Here is an 8,327-nt window from a genome sequence, read left to right as displayed (position 1 = left end):
TTTGAAGTTAGCTTTGGCTAAATTTTGACACCCTGGGGGGTGTTCTGGGAGAATGCCAGTACTTTGAAATAGCACAGCTATTGATGAGAGTCTAAGCTGCTGTTCCTGGCCAGTTGCAGGTTAAGCCCCAGAAAAGTTCACCTTGGAGAAGCTCCGAGAACACACAGATTGTGTCTCATTCATCTTCAGACACAGGCACATAGTGTGGCACTTTGTTCAGTTAACATTTGTGGAACTGTCATCAGCTCAGCTTTAACAACACAGGTGACCCTGTCCCTTGATAAAGTCATAGGTAATTCAAGGGCCGGGCACGGCAGCTCATGCATGTTATCCCAGCACTTTGGGAGGCCATGGTGGGCGGATCACGAGGTCAGGAGTTCGAGACTAGCCTGGCCAATATGGAAACCCCGTGTGTACTAAAAATTAAAAAATTAGCCAGGTGTTGTGGCACGTACCTGTAGTCCCAGCTACTCGGGAGGCTGAGGCAGAAGAATCGCTTGAACCCAGGAGGTGGACATTGCAGTGAGCAGAGATCGTGCCACTGTACTCCAGCTTGGGCGACAGAGTGAGACCGCACCTCAAGAAAAAAAAAAAGTAATTCAGGGGATCCTAGTGGCCAGCTTCCTTGGCTTGTGTACTGGCTACAACAAGCAGTTTTGTGGTGATTTGGGGAAACAGATTCTTAAGAGTTTATCAGAGCATCTCAGCATTGATTGGCACATCCATAGTTGTTAGTGTAGAGAGGGTGACCAGCAGCTCAGCACAGTGGCTTGCTTCCAGCACTCTGGGAGGCTGAGGTAGAGGATCGTTTGAGAGGAGTTCAAAACCAGCCCATGAGACATAGTGAGACCCTGTCTCTACAAAAAATTTTAAAAATTAACTCGGCATGGTGGTGCACACCTGTAGTCCTCGCTACTAGGGAGGCTGAGGTGGGAGGATCAGTTTAGCCTGGGAGTATGAGGCTGCAGTGAGCTATGACCTTGCCACTGTACTCCAGCCTGGGCAAAAGAGCAAGACTTTGTCTTTAAAGAAAAATAAGTAGTAGTAAAGAGTATAAGATACACAGGGTGAATAATTGTGACAAAAACACAGAAATTGGAAAAGCAGCCTGAAAAAATCAAATAACCAAAAAGAGGTCTTGCCAGGGATTCAGTGTGGTATGAGCTACAGCATAAGCCATCAAGAGGAAAACTGATCAATTATTAGCTCTTAGAATATTGCTCATTGAACAGATTGTTCAAGTAATGAAAGAGGAGGGAAAAAAAATCCAGCACATTAGTTAACCTGGCATCAATTAATGAGTTTCTAATAAGCTTTGTCTTATGATACTACCTGGAGGTTACAGAGCTGGTATTCTGAGGAAGAAGCATCAGTGAGTTGGTCAGATACGATAGACGTTTAAAATAGGGCTTCAGGCCAAACATGGTGCCCCACGCCTATAATGCCAGCGAGGTCGAGGCAGGAGGATCACTTGAACCTAGGAGTTTGAGACTAGCCTGGGCTGTTAAGCTTTGTTAAGCAAGACTGCATCTCTACAAAAAATTGAAAAGTAGCCGGGCACAGCTGATGCCTGCAGTCCCAGCTACCCTGGAGGTTGAGGCAGGAAGACCACCTGAGACCAGGAGATTAAGGCTGCAGTGAGCTATAATTGCACCACTGCACTCCAGCCTGGATGACAGTGAGACCCTGTCTCTTAAAAAAAAAAAAAAAAAAAAAAAATGAAAGCAGTGGTTTTCAACATCAACTAAGGATCTTATTAGAAATGAAGACTGCAAGCCCCACGCCTGGAGTGGGGCCCAGGAATCTGCATTTTAAACGATTCCCTTGTCCCCAGATAAGTAATTCTTAAGTATTCTATCTTAAGTAGACTTGAAGCCGTATTTTGACCCTGTACTAGTATGTTATTTTAGTATAACCATTACTGAATTCATCATACTTTTACAGTAAATAGTACTTTGAATAATAACACATTACACTTAATAGTAGTGAACTGCATCCTCAATATCAGAAGCAACTTTTGATGTAGTTCACCCTGGACCCGTACAGGGACACCAGCCTTGCAGATTCTCCACACAATGGAAACTGGCTGTAACCCTACCTAGATCTGAAAAGTGAAGGGGGATCAACCTAAAATATGTAGCTTTGTAAACAGCATTATATCCTGCATCTTAGGGGGAAAAATCAGTTGACGCAGATTGAAAACAAGTTGTTCCGTAAGGTTTATTATGAAAAACAGTAGCCCTCCTACCCTGCCTTTACCCCACTTTCCTTGCCTCACAATAGTCCTTCCAACTCTTGGTTGATTTGTTTATATTTACCTCCATGTCTCAATATGAACATGTTTTCATGATTATTCCTTGATGGTTTTTTGTTTGCTTGTTTTAAGAAGGTCTCACTCTCCCCCAGGCACGAGTACAATGGCACAGTCATGGCTTACTGCAGCCTCAACCTTCTCGGGCTCAGGTGATTCTCCCACCTCAGCCTCCTGAGTAGCTAGAAATACTGGTGCACACCACCATGCCTAGCTAATTTTTGTATTTTTTGTAGATACAGGGTTTTGCCATGTTGCCCAAGCTGGTCTTGAACTCCTGGGCTCAAGTGATCTGCCCGCCTCGGCCTGCTGGGATTATAGGTGTGAGCCACTGCACCCGGCCAGCATTATCTTTTGAATCCTCTCTTCCTCCTGCCCACCATGAATATACTTCCTCTCACCCATCTCCCGGATATTGTAATTCTGGTTAGATCATATTCAGTGTTAAATTATTAAGATGTGATTAAACTTTTTAAAAATATGACAGTGTCATAGTGATCACAGCTGAGTCATATAATGGACTAGATTACTGTGGAACTTTTCCCTGAAAGTAATCCTCTTGCATTTTTATTTGCTTAGTTTTCTATTTGTCACTAATTCAACCCCAATCATATCTAAAGATCATGACACATCATTTATCAGTTATTATTCTTGACCCACCCCAATCTGGACTGGTTTCTCCCTGTGCTTGGTGTGTTGCTGTCACCCTGGGCACTCCCCACACTGCTCCTCTGTTGGATCTCTGTTTTCTGTGTAACCTCTTCTTTTATCACCTTATTTTGGGGGAGTACCTCCATGTCTAAAAATGTGCTCACAGTTGATTTGATTGGGTATGAAATTCTATGTTGGAATTAGTACCGGACGCAGTGGCTCACACCTGTAATCCCAGCACTTTGGGAGGCCGAGACCGGGGGATCACGGTCAGGAGCTCGAGACCACGGTGAAACCCTGTCTCTACTAAAAATACAAAAAAACTAGCCAGGCGTGGTGGCAGGCATCTGTGATCCCAGCTACTCAGGAGGCTGAGGCAGGAGAATGGCATGAACCCAGGAGGCAGAGCTTGCAGTGAGCAAGATTGCACCACTGCACTCCAGCCTTCCAGCCTGGGTGACAGAGTGAGACTCCATCTCAAAAAAAAAAAAAGGAATTAGTATCCTTCAGAATTTTGAAGGTATGGCTACTTTGTCATCTAGCATTGCTGTAGAGAAGTGTGAAGTGATTTTGAGTCCAGATCCTTTTTTTTTTTTTTTTTTCCTGAGATGAGTCTCACTCTGTCGCCCAGGCTGGAGTGCAGTGGCGTGATCTCGGCTCACTGCAAGCTCCGCCTCCCAGGTTCACGCCATTTTCCTGCCTCAGCCTCCCGAGTAGCTGGGACTACAGGCGAACACCACCACGCCCAGCTAATTGTTTTGCATTTTTTAGTAGAGACGGGGTTTCACTGTGTTAACCAGGATGGTCTCGATCTCCTGACCTCATGATCCGCCCTCCTCGGCCTCCCAAAGTGCTGGGATTACAGGCGTGAGCCACCGCGCCCGGCCGGAGTCCAGATCCTTTTTTATGACTTGTTTTTTTTTTTCCCTTCTGTCATCAGTGTTCCAAAATTTCTCAATGACGTATAAATACCTGCCTTGGTGAAGGTCTGTTTCCATGCCAGGCCCCTTTCCAAGTGGACTCTTGTCCTTAATTTCTGGGAAACTTTCTTGAATTCATTCTCAGTGATTTTCTTCCTTAGGTTGTCTGTGGTTTTTCTTTTTCCTTTTTTTTTTTTTAAAGACTGAGTTTCACTCTTGTTGCCCAGGCTGGAGTGCAATGGTGCCATCTCAGCTCACTGCAACCTTTGCCTCCAGTGTTCAAGCAATTCTCCTGCCTCAGCGATTCTCCTGCCTCAGCCTCCCAAGTAACTGGGATTACAGGCACCTGCCCCAACACCCGGCTAATTTTTTGTATTTTTAGTAGAGGCGGGTTTTCACCATGTTGGTCAGGCTGGTCTCAAACTCGTGACCTCAGGTGATCCACCTGTCTTCGCCTCCCAAAGTGCTGGGATTACAGGCGTGAGCCACCATGCCTGGCTGTTGTGGTTTTTCTTTCTGGAATTTCTGTTACTCAGATGGTGGACCCAGAATTACCTCTCCTCCCTGTGTGCCCCAACCCCAATTTTCTTTTCTTTTGATCATAATTTATGGAGGATTACTCCAAGTTGATTCTCTGATTGTTCCTTTATATATGTAGATATATAGAGACAGTACCTTGTTCCTTGTTGCAACATCTTTGAGGATATTAATATGCTCTGTAGAAGCTTTCATCTCCCTGCATATGTCTTTCCGCTTTCTGTTCTTTCATCTTTCATGTTACAGACGTTCTTTAGCTGCCTGGCAATCGTTGGTAATCTTGCTTATATTTAAGAGTGGAGTATTAAAAAGAATATGTGTTTGTAAGGTGATCTCATTGAGCTTCTTTGGGGAAATCCCCAGTGTCCATACTTCTAGAACTTCGCTCTGGGCTGGACAGGTTCTCTTGGAGAAACTTTTGGTCTCACATCAGGAGGGTTTACTCTGAGCTGCTGGATTAAGAGCTCTGTTGGGGAAGAGGGTGAGAGTTTCAGCATTCTAGTATGTCCCCTTTCAGTTCCTTCATCCAGGTCTCTGGGAGGGCTCCTAGTCCAGAAACCTAACCCCCTCTGGAGAATAAGCTTCCAACTTTTTTGCCAAGATTGGGGAAGTCAGGTCATGTGGAAATATGAATGTTTAAGCATGTTTTTGCTTTTTTTCTTTGAAAATATATTACTTTAAAATGAAGAATAAGGCTGGGGGTGGTGGCTCATGCCTGTAATCCCAGCACTTTGGGAGGCTGAGGTGGGCAGATCACCTGAAGTCAGGCAATCAAGACCAGCCTGGCCAACATGACAAAACCCTGTCTGTACTAAAAATACAAAAATTAGCTGGGTGTGGTGGCACATGCCTGTAATCTCAGTTACTGGGGAGGCTGAGGCAGGAGAATCGCATGAACCCAGGAGGTGGGGGTTGCATTGAGCTGAGATTGCATCACTGCACTCCAGCCTGGGCAACAGAGCAGGACTCTGTCTCAAAAAGAAAAAAAAAAAAGAATAACTCAGATTTAAAGAAGATATAGACTAAAGGATGATGTCATAAAGGTCATTAGACCAGTATTTAACATGAATTCTGAGCAGGACACGGTGGCTCACGCCTGTAATCCCAGCACTTTGGGAGGCCGAGGCGGGTGGATCAGGAGGTCAGGAGTTCAAGACCAGCCTGGCCAAGATGGTGAAACCCCATCTCTACTAAAAATACAAAAATTAGCCAGGTGTTGGGGCGGGTGCCTGTAATCCCAGCTACTCAGGAGGCTGAGGCAGAGAATTGCTTTAACCTAGGAGGCGGAGCTTGCAGTGAGCCGAGATTGTGCCACTGCACTCCAGCGTGGGTGACAGAGCAAGACTCCATCTCAAAAAGAAAAAGAAAAACCAAAAACATGAATTCTGGTTCTGAGTGCCACCGTGACCACCTCTGCCAGCCTCTGGTTGGTTATCTGTACAAGGGTGGATGTGGACTCACTTGATTCACTGATACTATCCCAGCTTCTACACCGGTAGAACCATAACCTTAAAAAACAATCAAAATAAAGCATACAGGAGCTTTTCTGCCACTAGCCAAGACGAAAGTAATTGACTTATCATTGTGTCTGAAAAAACACACACAAAATAATATGAAACAATGGTTTTCAAGACATCAGACATTGAAGGAGAATAATCCCTGAGAAACGAGAAATAAATAAGGGGAGTTGTACAATTGCTCCAGCTCACTGCCTTACAAGAGTCTCCAAGCTGTGGCACGGGGAAGGGGACTGAAGCTGACCTACCAGCCTGCCCACATTGAGAAATGAGAGCTGAGAGTTCAGAGAAGCCACCAAGGCAGCTAGAACTATAGGACAATGCCAGAGAAGAAAGCCACACGGAGAACCCAAGAGATCTGCAGCGGGTCGCTTTTGAATATTCAGAATACTGATGAGCACACCGATGTGAGGAAGTTAACAGGCTGGGGAAGACCCATAAAGAATTGGAACAGTGCTTGGCATCATGCTAGGCTGAGACTAAACATTTTCCTACCAGTCAGACAAAAAATTCACAGGATATGGAGTACAGTGTTGTTTTAAGATGTACCATATCTGATTTTGTTTTAATCAGGTATGGTAAGACCCAGAGACAGTTGCCTTGAAAGAATGTATTACTTACAGTTCTCAAAGAATGGGGCAAACCACGTTACGTGGGCCATATGTGGAAACACCAGCCTGAGTCAGGAGGCAGAAGGAGCAATGGCAGAGCAAGACCCAGAGCCTTCATTGTAGTTTTCTCATGAAGGAATGAGTGAGGCAGAGTAGGCAAGTTTGAGCAAGTTTAGGATTGGATAGTCTGAATAATTTTCAGCTGGGTTATAAGTGGTCTCTGTAAAGTACCTTGCCCTGAGGTGATTGAGGGTAAAGGAAATACTGGCTTAGTGTATGAGAATTAGATAAAGGAGGCAGTTGTGGGTATGGACTTTGGATTGTTTGGTTTGTACATGAAAGACACGTTGCTAGCAAGTTGTTTACTATCTCTAGGAATTAGCTAACCCTGGGAGGAGCATCCTCCAGGATTAGCAAGGCCCAAGATACCAAAGTATCATAAAACAGAAAACAAAAGGCATGATTAATACAAATATCCAGGAAGGTCTTGCCTGGTAAATGAGCAATAATTAGCCCAAGACTGAGCACTGGACCGGAATAACAAGTCATAAAAACAACACATTAAAACATGAAACTTTTTCCGGACCAATTAAATATATCCAAGAATAAGACTCAAAAAGATTTATAGAAATATAAAAATGTCCAGTACCCCACACAGTAGAATTCACTATGTCTGGCTCCAGTCAGAGATTGCTAGGCATGCAAAGATATAGGAAAGCACAGCACATAATGAGATAAAGAGATCCAAAACTACACAGATGTTACAATTAGCAAAGAAGGGCCAGGCGCAGTGGCTCAAGCCTGTAATCTCAGCACTTTGGGAGGCTGAGGCGGGCAGATCACGAGGTCAGGAGATCGAGACCATCCTGGCTAACACGGTGAAACCCCCATCTCTACTAAAAATACAAAAAATTAGCCGGCTGTGTTGGTGGACGCCTGTAGTCCCAGCTACTTGGGAGGCTGAGGCAGGAGAATGGCGTGAACCCAGGAGGCGGAGCTTGCAGTGAGCCGAGATCGTGCCACTGCACCCCAGCCTGGGGGACAGAGCAAGACTCCGTCTCAAAAAAAAAAAAAAAAAGAATTAGCAAAGAAGGACATTAAAAGTTATAACTATATATTTTAAAAGCTGAGCAGATTTTAAAAGAAGAATCCCTGATTTCAAGAATTATTATAGAGCTATACTCATCAAAACAGCATGGTATTTCATCAAGTTAAGCAAATAGATCAAAGGAACAGAGAGTCTGAACACAAATCCACACATGTATACTAAATGAGTTTTTTCAAAGCCACAAATGTAACGCACTGGAGAAAGGACAGCATTTTCAACAAATGGTGCCAGAACAATTGGATATCCGTATGGAAAAATCCCGCCAAACTTGGGTCTATACCTCATGCCATACAAAAAAATTAATTCCAAATGGATCATCAACTTAAAACTATAAAACTTCTAGAAGAAATGTAACCCTAAACCTTGGGTTAAGCAAAAATTTAGATATAATACCAAAAGTACTATCCATGAAAGACCAAACTAATATACCACCAGAATAAAAAATGGCTTTCCAATGACACTGTTAAAAGACTAACCACGAAATTTTGGCAAAGCTAAGTCTAATAAAAAACGTGTATCCAGAATATATAAAGAATTTGCGGCCAGGCACTGTGGCTCACGCCTGTAATCCCAGCACTTTGGGAGGCCGAGGCGGCCAGATCACCTGAGGTCAGGAGCTCGAGACCAGCAACATGGAGAAACCCTGTTTCTAGTAAAAATACAAAATTAGCC

Source organism: Nomascus leucogenys, chromosome 7b, assembly GCF_006542625.1.
Source record: "Nomascus leucogenys isolate Asia chromosome 7b, Asia_NLE_v1, whole genome shotgun sequence".
NCBI classification, from domain to species: Eukaryota; Metazoa; Chordata; class Mammalia; order Primates; family Hylobatidae; genus Nomascus; species Nomascus leucogenys.
Note: the sequence above shows the minus strand (reverse complement) of the source record.